The sequence below is a fragment of the Petromyzon marinus genome, unplaced genomic scaffold (assembly GCF_048934315.1).
Source record: "Petromyzon marinus isolate PM22_M1 ecotype Great Lakes invasive population unplaced genomic scaffold, UKy_Petmar_22M1.pri1.0 PM_Scaffold_21, whole genome shotgun sequence".
NCBI classification, from domain to species: domain Eukaryota; kingdom Metazoa; phylum Chordata; class Hyperoartia; order Petromyzontiformes; family Petromyzontidae; genus Petromyzon; species Petromyzon marinus.
Window position 1 is genome coordinate 420,459 of NW_027423180.1, and position 21,188 is coordinate 441,646.

Consider the following 21,188-nt stretch of genomic DNA (forward strand, 5'->3'; position numbering starts at 1 on the left):
TGTACCCCCTAGGGGTCTGTGTACCCCTTAGGGGTCTGTGTACCCCTTAGGGGTCTGTGTACCCCTTAGGGGTCTGCGTACCACTGCTAGTCTATGGCACACCGCCGAGACGTCTGTAAGAAAGTGTTGGGCAGGCCTCACGACTTGTCCTACATTGAGGGCAGTGCATAATCGGATGTTTGGATCAGAATCGGAGCATTTATAGAATCCGAAGAGCTGTAAAGCCCTTTTGTCACCGATGTCCAGTTCAGGGGCCATGGGGTAAGGACGTTACAACAACAACATGCAGTTCAATTTTGATTTAAAGCTTTCGTGACTGCAGTAATTTATATTCTTAGCTCTTTCGGTAAAGTCACGTTGAAGTGAAACAATAAAATAATAAAATATATATTGAATTTTTATTGTTTTATATATATTTTATTATTTTATTGTTTCCCTTCAACGTGACTTTACCGAAAGAGCTAAGGATATAAGGGTTTTCACGCAAACAGAATGCGGCCAAGTCGTTACTCGCACAGCGCGATAACCGATTGTGTGTTCGAGAGCCAAGCGACAACGTTTACAAACCGAGTAACGACGTTTCGCCAGTGATTGCAACCAGCTTCATCAGGCGACAGCCAGATCCGTGGAGAAGCCCACCGGTTTCGTCGCTTAAAAATGACGACGACAATGTACGTTGAATTTTGATTCTAAAGCTTTCGTGACTGCGGTAATTCATATTCTTAGCTCTTTCGCTAAAGTCACGTTGAAGGGAAACAATAAAATAATAAAATATATAAAACAATAAAAATTCTCACGACGTTTAATTTTTATTATTTTATTATTTCCCTTCTACGTGGTGATGACTTTACCGAAAGAACCAAGAATATGAATCCCTGCATTCACGAAAGCTTTAAATCTAATAACTTAACAATAACCAAATGTTTATCATTCAGTCTTATCACTTTACTACCAAACACACACAAATATGCATCCTTGTACTGGCTGTGAAAGGCTGTGGGTTTTAAGTTAATGTAACAACTTAACAAGATCGACAATCGAGGATTTTGGGTTAGATCGTGTAAATACAAAATGTTGTGTCGTGTCAACGTTTGCGTGACAAACCCTTCCTGATTGTAAATATTGTAGTGGGTTTACTCTCCAACACACACACACACACAGGTTAGTGAACAACTAAGAAACTAATTGTCACGTTCTATTTACTTGACAAACCCTTCCTAATTGTAAATATTGTAGTGGGTTTACTCTCCAACAAACACACACACAGTTTAGTGAAGAACTAAGAAACTTATTGTCACGTTCTGTTTACTTGACAAACCCTTCCTGATTGTAAATGTTGTAGTGGGTTTACTCTCAAACACGAACACACAGGTTAGTGAAGAACTAATAAACTAATTGTCACGTTCTGTTTACTTGACAAACCCTTCCTGATTGTAAATATTGAAGTGGGTTTACTCTCCAACACACACACACAGGTTAATGAAGAACTAATAAACTAATTGTCACGTTCTATTTACTTAAAGAACCCTTCCTGATTATAAATATTGAAGTGGGTTTACTCTCCAACACACACAGGTTAGTGAACAACTAAGAAACTTATTGTCACGTTCTGTTTACTTGACAAACCCTTCCTAATTTTAAATATTGTAGTGGGTTTACTCTCCAACACACACACAGGTTAGTGAAGAACTAATAAACTAATTGTCACGTTCTGTTTACTTGACAAACCCTTCCTGATTGTAAATATTGAAGTGGGTTTACTCTCCAACACACACACACAGGTTAGTGGAGAACTAAGAAACTTGTTGTCACGTTCTGTGTACTTGACAAATCCTTCCTAATTGTAAATATTGAAGTGGGTTTACTCTCCAACACACAAACACACACAGGTTAGTGAACAACTAAGAAACTAATTGTCACATTCTGTTTGCTTGACAAACCCTTCCTGATTGTAAATATTGAAGTGGGTTTACTCTCCAACACACACACACACAGGTTAGTGAACAACTAAGAAACTTATTGTCACGTTCTGTTTAATTGACAAACCCTTCCTGATTGTAAATATTGTAGTGGGTTTACTCTCCAACACACACACACACACAGGTTAGTGAAGGACTAGGAAACTAATTGTCACGTTCTGTTTACTAGACAAACCCTTCCTGATTGTAAATATTGAAGTGGGTTTACTCTCCAACACACACACACAGGTTAGTGAAGAACTAAGGAACTAATTGTCACGTTCTATTTACTTGACAAACCCTTCCTGATTGTAAATATTGTAGTGGGTTTACTCTCCAACACACACACACACACAGGTTAGTGAACAACTAAGAAACTAATTGTCACGTTCTATTTACTTGACAAACCCTTCCTAATTGTAAATATTGTAGTGGGTTTACTCTCCAACAAACACACACACAGTTTAGTGAAGAACTAAGAAACTTATTGTCACGTTCTGTTTACTTGACAAACCCTTCCTGATTGTAAATGTTGTAGTGGGTTTACTCTCAAACACGAACACACAGGTTAGTGAAGAACTAATAAACTAATTGTCACGTTCTGTTTACTTGACAAACCCTTCCTGATTGTAAATATTGAAGTGGGTTTACTCTCCAACACACACACACAGGTTAATGAAGAACTAATAAACTAATTGTCACGTTCTATTTACTTAAAGAACCCTTCCTGATTATAAATATTGAAGTGGGTTTACTCTCCAACACACACAGGTTAGTGAACAACTAAGAAACTTATTGTCACGTTCTGTTTACTTGACAAACCCTTCCTAATTTTAAATATTGTAGTGGGTTTACTCTCCAACACACACACAGGTTAGTGAAGAACTAATAAACTAATTGTCACGTTCTGTTTACTTGACAAACCCTTCCTGATTGTAAATATTGAAGTGGGTTTACTCTCCAACACACACACACAGGTTAGTGGAGAACTAAGAAACTTGTTGTCACGTTCTGTGTACTTGACAAATCCTTCCTAATTGTAAATATTGAAGTGGGTTTACTCTCCAACACACAAACACACACAGGTTAGTGAACAACTAAGAAACTAATTGTCACATTCTGTTTGCTTGACAAACCCTTCCTGATTGTAAATATTGAAGTGGGTTTACTCTCCAACACACACACACACAGGTTAGTGAACAACTAAGAAACTTATTGTCACGTTCTGTTTAATTGACAAACCCTTCCTGATTGTAAATATTGTAGTGGGTTTACTCTCCAACACACACACACACACAGGTTAGTGAAGGACTAGGAAACTAATTGTCACGTTCTGTTTACTAGACAAACCCTTCCTGATTGTAAATATTGAAGTGGGTTTACTCTCCAACACACACACACAGGTTAGTGAAGAACTAAGGAACTAATTGTCACGTTCTATTTACTTGACAAACCCTTCCTGATTGTAAATATTGTAGTGGGTTTACTCTCCAACACACACACACACAGGTTAGTGAACAACTAAGAAACTTATTGTCACGTTCTGTTTACTTGGCAAACCCTTCCTAATTGTAAATATTGAAGTGGGTTTACTCTCCAACACACAAACGCACACAGGTTAGTGAACAACTAAGAAACTAAATGTCACGTTCTGTTTACTTGACAAACCCTTCCTGATTGTAAATATTCTAGTGGGTTTACTCTCCTACACACACACTGGTTAATGAAGAACTAATAAACTAATTGTCACGTTCTATTTACTTAACGAACCCTTCCTGATTGTAAATATTGAAGTGGGTTTACTCTCCAACACACACAGATTAGTAAACAACTAAGAAACTTATTGTCACGTTCTGTTTACTTGACAAACCCTTCCTAATTTTAAATATTGTAGTGGGTTTACTCTCCAACACACACACACAGGTTAGTGAAGAACTAATAAACTAATTGTCACGTTCTGTTTACTTGACAAACCCTTCCTGATTGTAAATATTGAAGTGGGTTTACTCTCCAACACACACACACAGGTTAGTGGAGAACTAAGAAACTTATTGTCACGTTCTGTGTACTTGACAAATCCTTCCTAATTGTAAATATTGATGTGGGTTTACTCTCCAACACACACACACAGGTTAGTGAACAACTAAGAAACTAATTGTCACATTCTGTTTGCTTGACAAACCCTTCCTGATTGTAAATATTGAAGTGGGTTTACTCTCCAACACACACACACACACAGGTTAGTGAACAACTAAGAAACTTATTGTCACGTTCTGTTTAATTGACAAACCCTTCCTGATTGTAAATATTGTAGTGGGTTTACTCTCCAACACACACACACACAGGTTAGTGAAGGACTAGGAAACTAATTGTCACGTTCTGTTTACTAGACAAACCCTTCCTGATTGTAAATATTGAAGTGGGTTTACTCTCCAACACACACACACACAGGTAAGTGAAGAACTAAGGAACTAATTGTCACGTTCTATTTACTTGACAAACCCTTCCTGATTGTAAATATTGTAGTGGGTTTACTCTCCAACACACACACACACAGGTTAGTGAACAACTAAGAAACTTATTGTCACATTCTGTTTACTTGGCAAACCCTTCCTAATTGTAAATATTGAAGTGGGTTTACTCTCCAACACACAAACACACACAGGTTAGTGAACAACTAAGAAACTAATTGTCACATTCTGTTTGCTTGACAAACCCTTCCTGATTGTAAATATTGAAGTGGGTTTACTCTCCAACACACACACACACAGGTTAGTGAACAACTAAGAAACTTATTGTCACGTTCTGTTTAATTGACAAACCCTTCCTGATTGTAAATATTGTAGTGGGTTTACTCTCCAACACACACACACACAGGTTAGTGAAGGACTAGGAAACTAATTGTCACGTTCTGTTTACTAGACAAACCCTTCCTGATTGTAAATATTGAAGTGGGTTTACTCTCCAACACACACACACACAGGTTAGTGAAGAACTAAGGAACTAATTGTCACGTTCTATTTACTTGACAAACCCTTCCTGATTGTAAATATTGTAGTGGGTTTACTCTCCAACACACACACACAGGTTAGTGAACAACTAAGAAACTTATTGTCACGTTCTGTTTACTTGGCAAACCCTTCCTAATTGTAAATATTGAAGTGGGTTTACTCTCCAACACACAAACGCACACAGGTTAGTGAACAACTAAGAAACTAAATGTCACGTTCTGTTTACTTGACAAACCCTTTCTGATTGTAAATATTGTAGTGGGTTTACTCTCCTACACACACACTGGTTAATGAAGAACTAATAAACTAATTGTCACGTTCTATTTACTTAACGAACCCTTCCTGATTGTAAATATTGAAGTGGGTTTACTCTCCAACACACACAGGTTAGTGAACAACTAAGAAACTTATTGTCACGTTCTGTTTACTTGACAAACCCTTCCTAATTTTAAATATTGTAGTGGGTTTACTCTCCAACACACACACACACGCACCGGTTCGTGCTGAACTAAGTAACGAATTGTCACGTGTTGTTTAAGTGACAAACCTGTCACTGATTGGCTGCGGCGGGTTTAACGACACAACATTAATATTCATGTGATCTAACCCAACAAAACCTCCTCTCTTATGGATGACAGAGGATCATCGACCATTCCCAAATGCACCGCCTCACTTTTTTCCCATACAACAGGTAAGTAGCTAGGAGATGTTAACTACCTCGCCAGGTATACAGGAGAGCGTGGGTTCTATCCAGACACCTGACGATGCCCGCCGCAGCTGTATATTTGAAGTCTATGTGTGTCTCTCTCATTACCAGTGGCTAAGATACGGTACGCAGGAAGTTCGTGGGTTCGATCCAGACCGTGATGATGCCCGCCGCTGCTGTATATTTGAACTCTGTGTGTGTCTCTCTCATTACAGTGGCTAAGATATGGTATGCAGGAAGTTCGTGGGTTCGATCCAGACCCTGATGATGCCTGCCGCTGCTGTATATTTGAACTCTGTGTGTGTCTCTTTCATTACAGTGGCTACGATACGGTACGCAGGAAGTTCGTGGGTTCGATCCAGACCCTGATGATGCCTGCCGCTGTATATTTGAAGTCTGTGTGTGTGTCTCTCTCATTACAGTGGCTAAGATATGGTATGCAGGAAGTTCGTGGGTTCGATCCAGACCCTGATGATGCCTGCCGCTGCATATTTGAACTCTGTGTGTGTGTGTCTCTCTCATTACTGTGGCTAAGATACGGTATGCAGGAAGTTCGTGGGTTCGATCCCGACAGCTGACGATGCCCGCTGCTGTATATTTGAAGTCTGTGTGTGTCTCTCTCATTACAGTGGCTAAGATACGGTATGCAGGAAGTTCGTGGGTTCGATCCAGACCCTGATGATGCCTGCCGCTGTATATTTGAAGTCTGTGTGTGTGTCTCTCTCATTACCAGTGGCTAAGATACGGTATGCAGGAAGTTCGTGGGTTCGATCCAGACCCTGATGATGCCTGCCGCTGCTGTATATTTGAACTCTGTGTGTGTGTCTCTCTCATTACAGTGGCTAAGATACGGTATGAAGGAAGTTCGTGGGTTCGATCCCGACAGCTGACGATGCCCGCCGCTGCTGTATATTTGACGTCTGCCCCTCTCTCTCTCTATCTCTCCCTCTCCCCATGCCGTTCCATTCTTCCTTTCGTAAACGTTTCAAAATGTCACACCTTGCTGGTGTTGCTGCTGCTGCTGCTACCGTCCGAGCCACTATTGAGGCATTCACCTGCGCACACCACGTGCAAGGCGCCACTGCCCGGGCACTTGTCCTGGCCGCCGAGTTGGCAGTCGAATACGCTACTCTCGTCACCCCGACAGGAGAGCCCAATGGGTCGGGCTGACGAGGAGGTCGAGGAGTTGGCCATCGAAGGTCGGGAGTCGACGACGCTCCAAGCTCCGCTGCCGCACCCAAGCAGACGGCAGACCACGTCGGCCGTGAGGTTCGCGGTTGTGGAGGTGGTGGAGGATGGGGTGGTGGTGGTGTCGGCCGTGAGGTTCGAGGTGGAGGATGATGTGGTGGTGGCGGTGGTGTTGGTGGTGGTGGCGGTGGTGGTGGAGTTTTCGGCCGTGAGGTTCGAAGTGGAGGATGATGAGGTGGAGGATGATGAGGTGGTGGAGGTGGTGGTGGAGTTTTCAGCCGTGAGGTTCGAGGTGGAGGATGATGAGGTGGAGGATGATGAGGTGGTGGCGGTGATGGTGGAGTTTTCGGCCGTGAGGTTCGAGGTTGTGGAGGTGGTAGTGGTGGAGGATGGGGTGGTGGTGGTGGTGGTGTTGGTGGTGGTGGAGGATGGGGTGGTGGCGGTGTTGGTGGTGGTGGTGTTGTCGGCTGTGAGGTTCGAAGTGGAGGATGATGTGGTGGTGGCGGTGGTGGTGGAGTTTTCAGCCGTGAGGTTCGAGTTGGAGGATGATGAGGTGGAGGATGATGAGGTGGTGGCGGTGGTGGTGGAGTTTTCGGCCGTGAGGTTCGAGGTTGTGGAGGTGGTAGTGGTGGAGGATGGGGTGGTGGCGGTGGTGTTGGTGGTGGTGGCGGTGGTGGTGGAGTTTTCGGCCGTGAGGTTCGAGGTTGTGGAGGTGGTGGAGGAGGTGGAGGATGATGATGAGGTGGTGGTGGCGGTGGTGGTGGTGGAGTTTTCGGCCGTGAGGTTCGAGGAGGAGGCGCCGGTGGGTGAGGAGGTGGAGACGGGTGATGAGGTGGTGGTGGTCGTGGAGTTTTCGGCCGTGAGGTTCGAGGTGGTGGTGGTGGTGGGAGGTGTGGAGGGGTAGGAAGAGGTGTAGGAGGACGTGGAGGAGAAGGAGGAGGAGGGAGTGGAGGAGGAGGCACAGACGTCGTGCCAAGAGCCGTTGGAGAAATACTGCACGGAGCCCGAGCAAGTGCCAGGGTCACCGGAGAGACGGAGCACGGCGCCTGTGGGGAGGATAGAGAAGGCGATGGGAGACAACAGTAGCAGCAGCAGCAGCAGCGTCAACAACATAAACATTAATAAATAGCGTCAACAACATCAGCACCAACGTAATAAATAGCGTCAACGACGTCAGCATCATCAACAACAACGTCAACAGCATCGGTATGCATCATCACCAACATACACCCGCCAGCATCATCACCGTCATCAACATCATCAACAGCATCATCAACAGCATCATCAACAACATCATCAACATCACCCATCGCCATCATCGACAACAACATCGGCATCAACATCATCATCGCGTGGGAATTATCACAGCCGATGTAGATGCGGAGCAAGGTCCAGCAATGTCATTGTACTCAGGGCCTAACTACTGCTGCTACTGCTGTGCTATGTGGGGTGTGCATCGTGGCGTGGTCTTCTTGCTTGCTGGAGCTTTGTCCAAGCTTGCAAAATCGAACATCCTAACCCTAGCCACCAAACCCCACCCAGAAAACCCACCACACCCATCCCAGCCACCCTACCCACCCTCGCCACCCCACAACAGCCTACCCACCCTAGCCACCCCACAACACCCTACCCACCCTAGCCACCCAACAACACCCTACCCACTCTAGCCACCCCACTGCACCCTACCCACCCGACCACACCCACCCAACCCCACCGCAACCCAATCCACCCCAGCCCTAGCCCAACAAAATGAACCCCAATCCTACCCCACCCACTCCACCAAACTCAACCCCACCCACCCCACCCACTCCACCAAACTCAACCCCACCCACCCCACCCACCCCACCCACGCCACCCACTCCACCAAACTCAACCCCACCCCACCCCCACCCACGCCCCCACCCCCACCGCGACCCCCACCCCAACGTTCGTTCACCCGTGCACTGGACGATCGCCGCGCCGCCTCCGCCGCCGCCGCAATCTGCCCCCGCCGACGTCACAGCGCAGTGGGTGGGCGCCGGCTGCCACCGGGCGCAGGAGATGCTCCACCACGCCACGGGCGCCACGCCGATGCCTCCGCCGGCGTCGCTGCCGTTGAGCAGGCGGCCCAAGCGGCCGCAGCCGAGCTTAAGGCAGGCGGCGTCGGCCAGCGCCGGGAGGCGCTCGCCGCAGACGGTGCCCCACGAGCCGCCGTGGAGCAGCTCCAGGAGGCCCTGGCACGGCGTCGCGCTGCCGCTGCCGCTGAGTCGAACCTGGGGGTCTTCGTGGACGGTTCGCGGGGGGGGGGGTCCGGGGAGATCAGGGGTCGGCGGGTTGAGACAGAGGCGGCGCGGTGATTCGGCGATACGAGAAGTTCAAACGCACACACATCGCACGCGGAGACCCGCGCTGAGACTTGTAGACTCACACAAAGACCCATAGCCTATCACATACAGACCCATAGACTCACGCGGAGACCCATAGACTCACAGAGACCCACAGACTCACACAGAGACCCACAGACTCACACAGAGACCCATAGATGCACAAAAAGACCCATAGACTCACACAGAGACTCGTGGACTCGCACAGAGACTCGAAGACTGACGCAGAGACTCATAGACTCACACATAGACCAGTAGACTCACGCAGAGACTCATAGACTCACACATCGACCAGTAGACTCACACAGAGATCCATAGACTCACACAGAGACTCGGAGACTCACACAGAGACTCGTAGACTCACACAGAGACCCATAGACTCACACAGAGACTCGGAGACTCACACAGAGACTCGTAGACTCACACAGATAGCCATAGACTCACACAGAGACCCATAGACTCACACAAAGACCCATAGACTCACGCAGAGACTCGTAGACTCACGCAGAGACCCATAGACTCACACAGAGACCCATAGACTCACGCAGAGACTCGTAGACTCACGCAGAGACCCATAGACTCACGCAGAGACCCATAGACTCACACAGAGACCCATAAACTCACACAGAGACTTGTAGACTCACGCAGAGACTCGTAGACTCACGCAGAGACCCATAGACTCATGCAGAGCCCCATAGACTCACACAGATACCCATAGACTCCTCACACTAGGATCCACAGACTCACACAGAGACGTACAGCCTCACAGAGACTCATAGACTCACACAGAGACTCGTAGACTCACACAGAGACCCATAGACTCACAGAGAAACCCATAGCCTCTGACGTACAGACCCATAGACTCACACAGAGACCCACAGACTCACACACAGACCCATAGACTCACACAGAGACCCATAGACTCACAGAGACCTATAGACTCACACAGAGACCCATAGGCTCACATAGAGACCTATGGACTTACTCGGAGACCCATAGACTCACACAGAGACCCATAGACTCACACAGAGACCCATAGACTCACACAGAGACCCATAGGCTCACACAGAGGACCCATAGACTCACACAGAGACCCATAGACTCACGCAGAGACCCATAGACTCACACAGAGAACCATAGACTCACACAGAGACCCATAGACTCACACAGAGACCCATAGACTCACGCAGAGACCCATAGACTCACACAGAAACCCATAGACTCACGCGGAGACCCATAGCCTCACGCGGAGACCCATAGATTCAGGCAGACCCATAGACTACTCACACTGAGATCCATAGACTCACACAGAGGCTTACAGCCTCACAGAGACTCATAGACTCACACAGAGACCCAGACTCACACAAAGACCCATAGACTCACACAAAGACCAGTAGGCTCACACAGAGACCCATAGACTCACACAGAGACCCATAGACTCACACACAGACCCATAGACTCACACAGAGACCCATAGACTCACACAGAGACCCATAGACTCACGCAGAGACCCATAGACTCACACAGAAACCCATAGACTCACGCGGAGACCCATAGACTCACGCAGAGACCCATTGATTCAGGCAGACCCATAGACTCCCCACACTGAGATCCATAGACTCACACAGAGGCTTACAGCCTCACAGAGACTCATAGACTCACACAGAGACTCATAGACTCACACAAAGACCCAGACTCACACAAAGACCCATAGACTCACACAAAGACCCATAGTTTGTTGTCCCTCCCCCGAACCTCAGATTAGCCATGCTTGGCCACGTCCGGTGCGAAAGGGGTTCAACACACATACACATCTTCTTGGTTCTTTCGGTAAAGTCAAGTAGAAGGGAAATAATAAAATAATCAAAATATAAAACATAATAAAAGGAAATTCTCACGACATTGGAGCGCCGTCTTCCCGACAGCTCTGTTTCTTCACCTGAGGACGGCTGCTTGCGTTGTGGCCGAAACGTCGTGAGAATTTTATGTTATTAATGTTTTATATTTGTATCATTTTATTACTCCCCTTCTACGTGGTGGCGACTTTACTGAAAGAACCAAGAAGATGAATCCCTGCAGTCGCGAAAGCTTTAAATCGACACTCACACACGCGTACATACAACGGTCACTGTTTCTTATTCTTAACATCTCTCGAGGTTTTGCTTTCTGGCTCAAGGCGTGGCGAGAGGCGACTCACTCCAGTCCCAACTCGCGACGGTCGATAGAACAGCGGGAGCAGTGGTCGGCATTGAGGTATCTGAACAACAACAACAATATCAGTAGCAGCAACAGATTAAACTAAAACGATGTTGATATTTAACCAGGTGAGGACACCATCGAGCCGCTGTGTAGTCGCTCTTTATCATAAGCGACCTGGCTTTCACAAATGATAGCTCAATGAAGTGGGCTTCATCATCATCATCGCTGTCATCATCGCGTGGAAACCCTCTCAACGCGTAGCGACGTTGATTCTAAATGTGGAAGGGAAAAACCGGAGGAGACCCGGGGAAAAATCCACGCGACCACCGGGAGAGAGAGACACACAAACTCCATATATACAGCAGCAGCAGGCATCGTCAGGGTCGGGATCGAACCCACGGCCTCCTGTATACCAGGCGAGGTAGTTAACATCTCTTAGCCACCGTGGTGATGAGAGAGAGACACAAAGACTCCACATATACAGCAGCAGCAGGCAGCGTCAGGGTCGGGATCGAACCCACGACCTCCTGCATACCAGGCGAGGTAGTTAACATCTCCTAGCCACCGTGGTGATGAGAGCGACACACACAAACTCCACATATACAGAAGCAGCAGGCATCGTCAGGGTCGGGATCGAACCCACGACCTCCTGTATACCAGGCGAGGTAGTTAACGTCTCCTACCCACCGTGATGATGAGAGAGAGACACACACAGACTCCACATATACAGCAGCAGCAGGCATCGTCAGGGTCGGGATCGAACCCACGACCTCCTGTATACCAGGCGAGGTAGTTAACATCTCATAGCCACCGTGATTATGAGAGAGAGAAACACACAGACTCTACATAAACAGCAGCAGCAGGCATCGTCAGGGTCGGGATCGAACCCACGACCTCCTGCACACCAGGCGAGGTAGTTAACATCTCCTAGCCATTATTATCGTCGTCGTCGTCATCGTCACATGAGGCACTGGGATGCTGCTGGATGCTTTTCGATGCTACTCGGTCTTTTTTGAGGCCCGGCGTTACGCATCGTCTCACGCACTATAGCGGTCTGTGCTCTGTATCCCACCCTAGATTATATTCATCACAAGAAGGCCACTTGTGTTGTGGCCGAAACGTCGTGAGAATTTTATTGTGTTATTTTTTATTATTATTAATTAATTATTTCATTCTCATTCTACGTGACCTTACCGAAAGAACCGAAGAAGATGAATCCTTGCAGTCACGAAAGCTTAAAATCGAAAAAAAAACATACTATGATAATATATGTGGCATTGTCCTTGAAACTGATTGATCCACACCAAGGGACGGCTTATCTTTTGAGCCTCGACCCAATTGGTGCTCGACCAGACGGTCGAGCAAGAAAGTGCTCAACATTGGGCGGGCTCATCCCACGTTCTACAGTGTGCATGGGGGACGTTTTGGCCAAATAGTCTTCACCATTTCCTTGCAGGATCCATAATACAGGGGTTTTTTTGGGGGGGTTATATCACGTAAATGTAAATGTCTCATAAAATCATAGGGGTTTCCCCCTTTCTTCCGGCAACAAAACTGAAACCTTGGTGCGAGGAATCATGTTACTGCATTAACCACAATACTTGTGGTCAAAATACAAACAATAAAAAACATACTATGATAATATGCGATGCATTGTCCTTGAAACCGATTGGTCCACAACCAGAGACGGCTCCCTTTCGAGCATCGTCTCAACCGGGGTTAGACCAGAGGACGCCTAAAAAGGCGAACAGCTAAAAAGACAACGCCACTATCAGAGTAATGAGCTGTTCGCCTTGTGGCGTCCTTCTGGCATAACACCGTTTGAGACGAGGCTCGAAAGAAAGCCGTCTTTGGTGTGGACCAATCAGTTTCAAGGACAATGCATTTATTACATTTTGATTTAAAGCTTTCGTGACTGCAGGGATTCATATTCTTGGTTCTTTCGGTAAAGTCACCACCACGTAGAAGGGAAATAATAAAATAATAAAAATATAAAACAATACAATTATTGTAAAACAATAAATTATTATTCTTGGTTCTTTCGGTAAAGTCACCACCGCGTAGATAGGGAAACACTAAAATAATAAAAATATAAAACGATAGAATTATTGTAAAACAATAAAATTATTATTCTTGGCTCTTCCGGTAAAGTCACCACCACGTAGAAGGGAAACAATAAAATAATAAAAAAATATAAAACAATACAATTATTGTAAAACAATAAAATTATTATTCTTGGTTCTTCCGGTAAAGTCACCGCGTAGAAGGGAAACAATAAAATAATAAAAATATATAACAATAAAATTATTATTCTTGGCTCTTCTGGTAAAGTCACCACGTAGAAGGGAAACAATAAAATAATAAAAAAGTATAAAACGATAAAATTATCACGACGTTTACGACTGCAACACAAAGCAGCAATCACCATCGGGTGTGAAAACGACAGCAAAGAAAATCCTTTCAATTTTTCTTGCTGTGCTTTTCACACCTGATGATGATTGCTGCTTGTGTTGCAGTCGAAACGTCGTGAGAATTTTATTGTTATATTTTTTGTTATTATTTTATTGTTTCCTTTATACGTGACTTTACCGAAAGAACCAACAATATAATGCATTCGAGATTTAAATTCTAGATTTAAAGCTTCCGCGACTGCAAGGATCCATACTCTTTGGCTCTATTCGGTAAAGTCACGTAAAAAACAACAAATTTTAAAAAAACAATAAAAAAAATAAAAAAAAATACAAAATAAAAAAAAACTTAAAAAAAATGAAATTTTATTTTTATTTTAAAAAAATATAATGCATATATTATCAGTGTTTTTTGTCTGCATTCAGACCACGAGTATTGTTGTTAATGCAGTGACATGATTCCTTGCAAAAAGGTTTCAGTTCCGTTGCCAGAAAAAAGAGGGGGAAAAACCCTATTGTTATATTGTGGCACTGGCAAAGGAGGTGCCATGATCGAGACAGGGCGTCGTTTGTAGCAATAAACGGAGACGGCCTCCGGCCCGCATTCGTGTGCCCGGCGTCGATGCGGGAAGCCGCTCGTCGACAATTAGTCGCTGGCACTTACTCGGCGACAGAGCCTCACCGGTGGTGGTGCCGTTGGCGGTGGTGCTGTTGGCGGTGGTGTTGGTGGTGGCAGTGTTGGCGGTGGTGGCGGTGGTGGTGGTGTTGGCGGCGGTGGTGTTGGCGGTGGGGTTGGTGGCAGTGTTGGCGGTGGTGTTGGCGGTGGTGTTGGCGGTGGTGTTGGCGGTGGTGTTGGCGGTGGCAGTGTTGGCGGTGGTGTTGGCGGTGGTGTTGGTGGTGGTGTTGGCGGTGGGGTTGGTGGCAGTGTTGGTGGTGGCAGTGTTGGCGGTGGTGTTGGTGGTGGTGTTGGCGGTGACGGTGTTGACTGCGGCGGTGTTGGCGGTGGTGTTGGTGGCGGTGTTGGCGGCGGCGGTGTTGGTGGTGTTGGCGGTGGTGTTGGTGGCGGTGTTGGTGGCGGTGTTGGCGGTGGTGGTGGCGGTGTTAGCAGTGGTGTTGGTGGCGGTGTTAGCGGTGGTGCTGGTGGCAGTGTTGGCGGTGTTGGCGGTGTTGGCGGTGGTGGTGGTGGCGGTGTTAGCGGTGGTGTTGGTGGCAGTGTTGGCGGTGGTGGTGTCGGCGGTGGTGTTGGTGGCGGTGTTGGTGGCAGTGTTGGTGACGGTGTTGGTGGCGGTGTTGGTGGCGGTGTTGGTGGTGGTGGTGGTGGTGTTGGTGGCGGTGTTAGCGGTGGGGTTGGTGGCAGTGTTGGCGGCGGCGGTGTTGGCGGTGGCAGTGTTGGCGGCGGTGTTGGCAGTGGTGGTGTTGGTGGCAGTGTTGGTGGCGGTGTCGCTGGCGGCGGTGTTGGCGGTGTTGGCGGTGATGTTGGTGGTGTCGCTGGCGGCGGTGTTGGCGGTGGTGGCGGCAGCGGTGTTGGCGGTGTTGGCGGCAGTGTTGGTGGTGGTGTTGGTGGTGGTGTTGGCGGCGGTGTTGGCAGCGATGTTGGTGGCGGTGTTGGCGGTGTTGGCGGTGTTGGCGGTGGCGGTGCTGGCGGCGGTGTTTGCGGCAGTGTTGGCGGCGGCGGTCTTGGTGGTGTTGGTGGCGGCGGTGTTGGTGGCATTGGCGGCGGTGTTGGTGGCGGTGTTGGCGGTGGCGGTGTTGGTGGTGTTGGTGGTGATGTTGGCTGCGGTGTTGGCGGCGGTGTTGGCGGCGGTGTTGGTGGCGGTTGTGTTGGCGGTGTTGGTGGCGGTGTTGGTGTTGGCGGCGTTGGTGGCGTTGGCGGCGGTGTTGGTGGTGGTGTTGGCGGCGTCGGTGTTGGTGGCGGTGTTGGCGATGTTGGTGGTGGTGTTGGCGGCGGTGTTGGCGGCGGTGTTGGCGGCGGTGTTGGCGACGGTGGTGTCGGCCAGGCTCTCGTTGACGACTGAAATGAGAATGGAGAGAGCAGCAGTTGATGTCCGTGGGGCATTCTATTTTGTTGTGCCCAGTATCAAAGTTATGAAACAAGAACAATGAAAATAATGATGGGTATCATGAGACCCATTTTTTTTGCCAGTTCCAAAGTAACAATAGGTTTGCACCCTTTCTGGCAAAACAACAAGAGTGGTTTTAAGGTGTTCAAACACCAACATAGATGATAACCTTTCACAAGAAATCAAGAAACAACATTAACCTCACACGGTACTTGTGGTGAACACGCAAACAAACACATGGCTATGAGAGTAATAATGTTATATCCAGAGACAACAGCAGACCACTATATGGCCTAGTCTTACTGCCTCACTACCCAGTGTCTCACTACCCAGTGTCTCACTACCCAGTGTCTCACTACCCAGTGTCTCACTGTCTCACTACCCAGAGTCTTACTGCTTCACTACCCAGTGTCTCACTACCCAGTGTCTCACTACCCAGTGTCTCACTACCCTAGTGTCTCACTACCCACTGTCTCACTACCCAGTGTCTCACTACCCAGTGTCTCACTACCCAGTGTCTCACTACACAGTGTGTCACTACCCAGTGTCTCACTAGCAGTGTCTCACTACCCAGTGTCTCACTGTCTCACTACCCAGAGTCTTACTGCCTCACTACCTAGTGTCTCACTACCCAGAGTGGCACTACCCAGTGTCTCACTGTCTCACTACCCAGAGTCTTACTGCCTCACTAACCAGTGTCTCACTACCCAGAGTCGCACTGTCTCACTACCCAGTGTCTCACTACCCAGTGTCTCACTACCCTAGTGTCTCACTACCCAGTGTCTCACTACCCAGTGTCTCACTACCCAGAGTCTCACTGTCTCACTACCCAGAGTCTCACTGTCTCACTACCCAGTGTCTCACTACCCAGTGTCTAACTACCCAGTGTCTCACTGCCTCACTACCCAGTGTCTCACTACCCAGTGTCTCACTGTCTCACTACCCAGAGTCTCACTGCCTCACTACCCAGTGTCTCACTACCCAGTGTCTCACTGTCTCACTACCCAGAGTCTCACTGACTCACTACGCAGAGTATCACTGTCTCACTACCCAGAGTCTCACTGTCTCACTACCCAGTGTCTCACTGTCTCACTACCCAGAGTCTCACTGTCTCACTACCCAGTGTCTCACTACCCAGTGTCTCACTGTCTCATTACCCAGAGTCTCACTGTCTCACTACCCAGAGTCTCACTGTCTCACTACCCAGTGTCTCACTGTCTCACTACCCAGAGTCTCATTACCAGTGTTTCATTACCCAGTCTCTCACTACATGTGTCTCACCATTCAGTGTCTCACTACCCAGTGTCTCACTACCCAGTGTCTCACTACCCCAGTGTCTCTCTACCCAGTGTCTCACTACCCAGTGTCTCACTAGCAGTGTCTCACTACCCAGTGTCTCACTAGCAGTGTCTCACTACCCCAGCGTCTCACTACCCCACTGTTTCACTACCCAGTGTCTCACTACCCAGTGTCTCACTACCCAGTGTCTCACTACTAGTGTTTGACTAGCAGTGTCTCACTACCCAGGGTCTCCCTACCCAGTGTCTCACTACCCCAGTGTCTCACTACTCAGTGTCTCACTACCCAGTGTCTCACTACACAGTGTCTCACTACCCCAATGTCTCACTAGCAGTGTCTCACTAGCAGTGTCTCCCTACCCAGTGTCTCACTCCCCAGTGTCTCACTACCTGTGTCTCACTACCCCGGTGTCTCACTACCCAGTGTCTCACTACCCAGTGTCTCACTACACAGTGTCTCACTAGCAGTGTCTCACTACCCCAGTGTCTCACTACCCAGTGTCTCACTACCCAGTGTCTCACTACCCCAGTGTCTCACTACCCAGTGTCTCACTACCCAGTGTCACACTAGCAGTGTCTCAATAGCAGTGTCTCACTACCCCAGTGTCTCACTACCCCAGTGTCTCACTACCCAGTGTCTCACTTCCCAGTGTCTCACTACCCAGTCTCACTACCAGTGTCTCACTACCCAGCGTCTCACTACCCAGTGTCTCACTAGCAGTGTCTCACTACCCAGTGTCTCACTACCCAGTGTCTCACTAGCAATGTCTCACTACCCAGTGTCTCACTACCCAGCGTCTCACTACCCAGTGTTTCACTACCCGTGTCTCACTACCCAGTGTCTCACTACCCAGTGTCTCACTACCCAGTGTCTCACAAGCAGTTTCTCACTAGCAGTGTCTCACTACCCAGTGTCTCTCTACCCAGCGTCTCACTACCAGTGTCTCACTACCCAGTGTCTCATTACCAGTGTTTCATTACCCAGTCTCTCACTACATGTGTCTCACCATTCAGTGTCTCACTACCCAGTGTCTCACTACCCAGTGTCTCACTACCCAGTGTCTCACCATCCACTGTTTCACGACTGACATGCACTTGTAAATCATCATCTAGATCAGTGGTTCGTAACCTGGGTTCGATCGAACCCCAGGGGTTCGGTGAGTCGATCTCAGGGGTTCGGCAGAGCCCCCGCCACGGAGGTCCCGACACACTTGAATTATTGTGTAAATTTGTGATGACACACACGGCCCGCTTGGCCATCACTGGCTGCAGATGATCATGCTACACTGCTTGGCCAATCAGCGCTGCGGGGAATTTAGTGCGTACTCAGTAGTCAACGTGTGACTGTTGTTGTCGTACGTCGTGTGATTTCTTTAATATTTTATCCATACTAACTATGTCGGGCAAAAGAAGAAAGTGGTCGGACGAATATGTACAACATGGATTCTCATGTATCACGGAACGTGATGGGAGTGAGCGTCCTATCTGCATGATTTGCAACACCAAGTTGAGCAACTCTAGTCTTGCACCGGCAAAACTAAAGGAACACTTCTTGAAGCTGCATGGAGACGGGGAATACAAGAACACAACACTTGCTGAATTCAGGGTGAAGAGAGCCAGATTCGATGAAAGGGCCACTCTGCCTGCTCTTGGATTTGTACCTGTTAACAAACCGATCCTGACAGCATCGTACGAAGTTGCTTACCTGATCACAAAGCAGGGCAAGCCACACACCATTGCTGAAACACTTGTGAAACCAGCTGCATTAAAGATGGCGAATCTGATACTCGGAACAGCGGCCGAAGGTAAATTATCCCAAATTCCCCTTTCAAATGACACCGTCAGTGACAGAATAGAAGACATGAGTAAAGACATCTTGGCTCAAGTAGTCGCAGATCTGATTTCAAGCCCGGCAAAATTCAGCCTTCAACTTGACGAAACCACAGACGTTTCTGATCTAAGCCAGCTTGCTGTTTTTGTACGCTATGTGAAAGACGACATGATAAAAGAAGAGTTTTTATTTTGTAAGCCTCTTACAACAACAACGAAGGCAGCCGATGTGAAGAAGCTTGTGGATGACTTCTTCAGAGACAACAATCTTTCATGGGATATGGTTTCTGCAGTTTGTACGGACGGAGCTCCAGTCATGCTGGGAACAAAGTCTGGTTTTGGTGCGCTAGTAAAGGCCGATGCACCACACATCATTGTGACGCATTGTATTCTGCACAGGCATGCGTTGGCAACAAAAACCTTACCTCCAAAAATGGCAGAAGTATTAAAAACTGTGGTGGAATGTGTGAACTATGTGCGAAAAAGTGCTCTGAGGCACCGCATCTTCAGTGAGCTGTGTAAAGAAATGGGCTCTGAATTTGAGGTACTTCTGCTCCATTCTAATATTCGGTGGTTATCCTGGGGACAGGTGCTGAATCGTGTTTTTGCCATGCGTGTGGAATTAGCCCTGTTTTTGCAAGAGCACCAACACTGCCATGCAGATTGCTTCAAAAATCCTGAGTTCATTCTCATTTTAGCGTACATGGCTGATATATTCGCAGCTCTCAATCATCTCAATCAGCAGATGCAGGGTGGTGGAGTCAATATCATGGAAGCGGAAGAACACCTGAAGGCTTTTCAAAAAAAGCTACCGTTATGGAAACGACGAACAGAGAACAATAACTTCGCAAACTTCCCGCTTCTGGACGACTGTGCAAGTAAGATCGAAGATGTGTCTGGAATCGGAGATATTTCTGTATCCACGGAACTGAAGCAAACAATTGCCACGCACTTAGATGAGCTTGCAAAGTCTCTCGACGGATATTTCCCTACAAGAGAGTCATATCCAGCATGGGTGAGACAGCCGTTCACGTTTGCTGTTGAAACAGCAGATGTCAATGATGAATTCCTCGACGAAATCATTGAAATTCAGCAGAGCCAGGTTCAACAGCAACTCTTCAGAACAACAACGCTCTCAACGTTTTGGTGTCGACAAATGAACAAGTATCCAGTTATTGCTAAGAAAACCCTGGATTTTTTTATACCATTTGTTACAACATATCTTTGTGAGCAATCCTTTTCGAGGATGCTGGACATAAAAACGAAGAAAAGGAACAGACTTTGCTGTGAAAATGACATGAGAGTGGCACTTGCCAAGGTGAAGCCACGCATATCTGAACTGATCTCTCAAAGGCAACAGCAGAAATCACATTGATTTCCAGGTATGTAATTTGTTGTGAGTTTATGCATTGTGTTGGTTTTATTCTTTGAACAAGGTAATGTTCATGCACGGCTCATTTTGTGTACCAGTAAAAAACATATCTATGTCTTGAATTTGAAAAAAAATCACATTTTTTATCACTAAAGAGGGGTTCGGTGAATGCGCATATGAAACTGGTGGGGTTCGGTACCTCCAACAAGGTTAAGAACCACTGATCTAGATTCACAAAGTCATTGCTTTAGAACTGCTGCTTGTTATTGTCGTGTCTAATGTATTGTCCTCCCACGCCGTCCCCGACACCTCCGATTAGCCATGGTTGGCTCCGTAGAAGTTCACACGCAAACATAAGCTCACACAGAGGCCTATAGACTCATGCAGAAACGCCGTAGACTCACACAGACCCATTGCCTCACACAGAGACCCATAGACTTACCACTGCCCATAGACTCAACACTGCCTAAAGACTCAACATTGCCTATAGACTCAACATTGCCTATCGACTCAACATTGCCCATAAAATCAAGCCTGCCCATAGACTCAACACTGCACCATAAACTCAACACTGCACCATAGACTCAGCACTGCCCGTAGACTTAACACTGCCCATAAACTTAACACTGCCCATAAACTCAACACTTGCCCATAGTCTCAACACTGCACCATAGACCCAACACTGCCCATATACTCACTTTACTATATACAGTAAGGGAAACAAGTATTTGATCCCGTGCTGATTTTGTACGTTTGCCCTCTGACAAAGAAATTATCAGTCTATAATTGTAATGG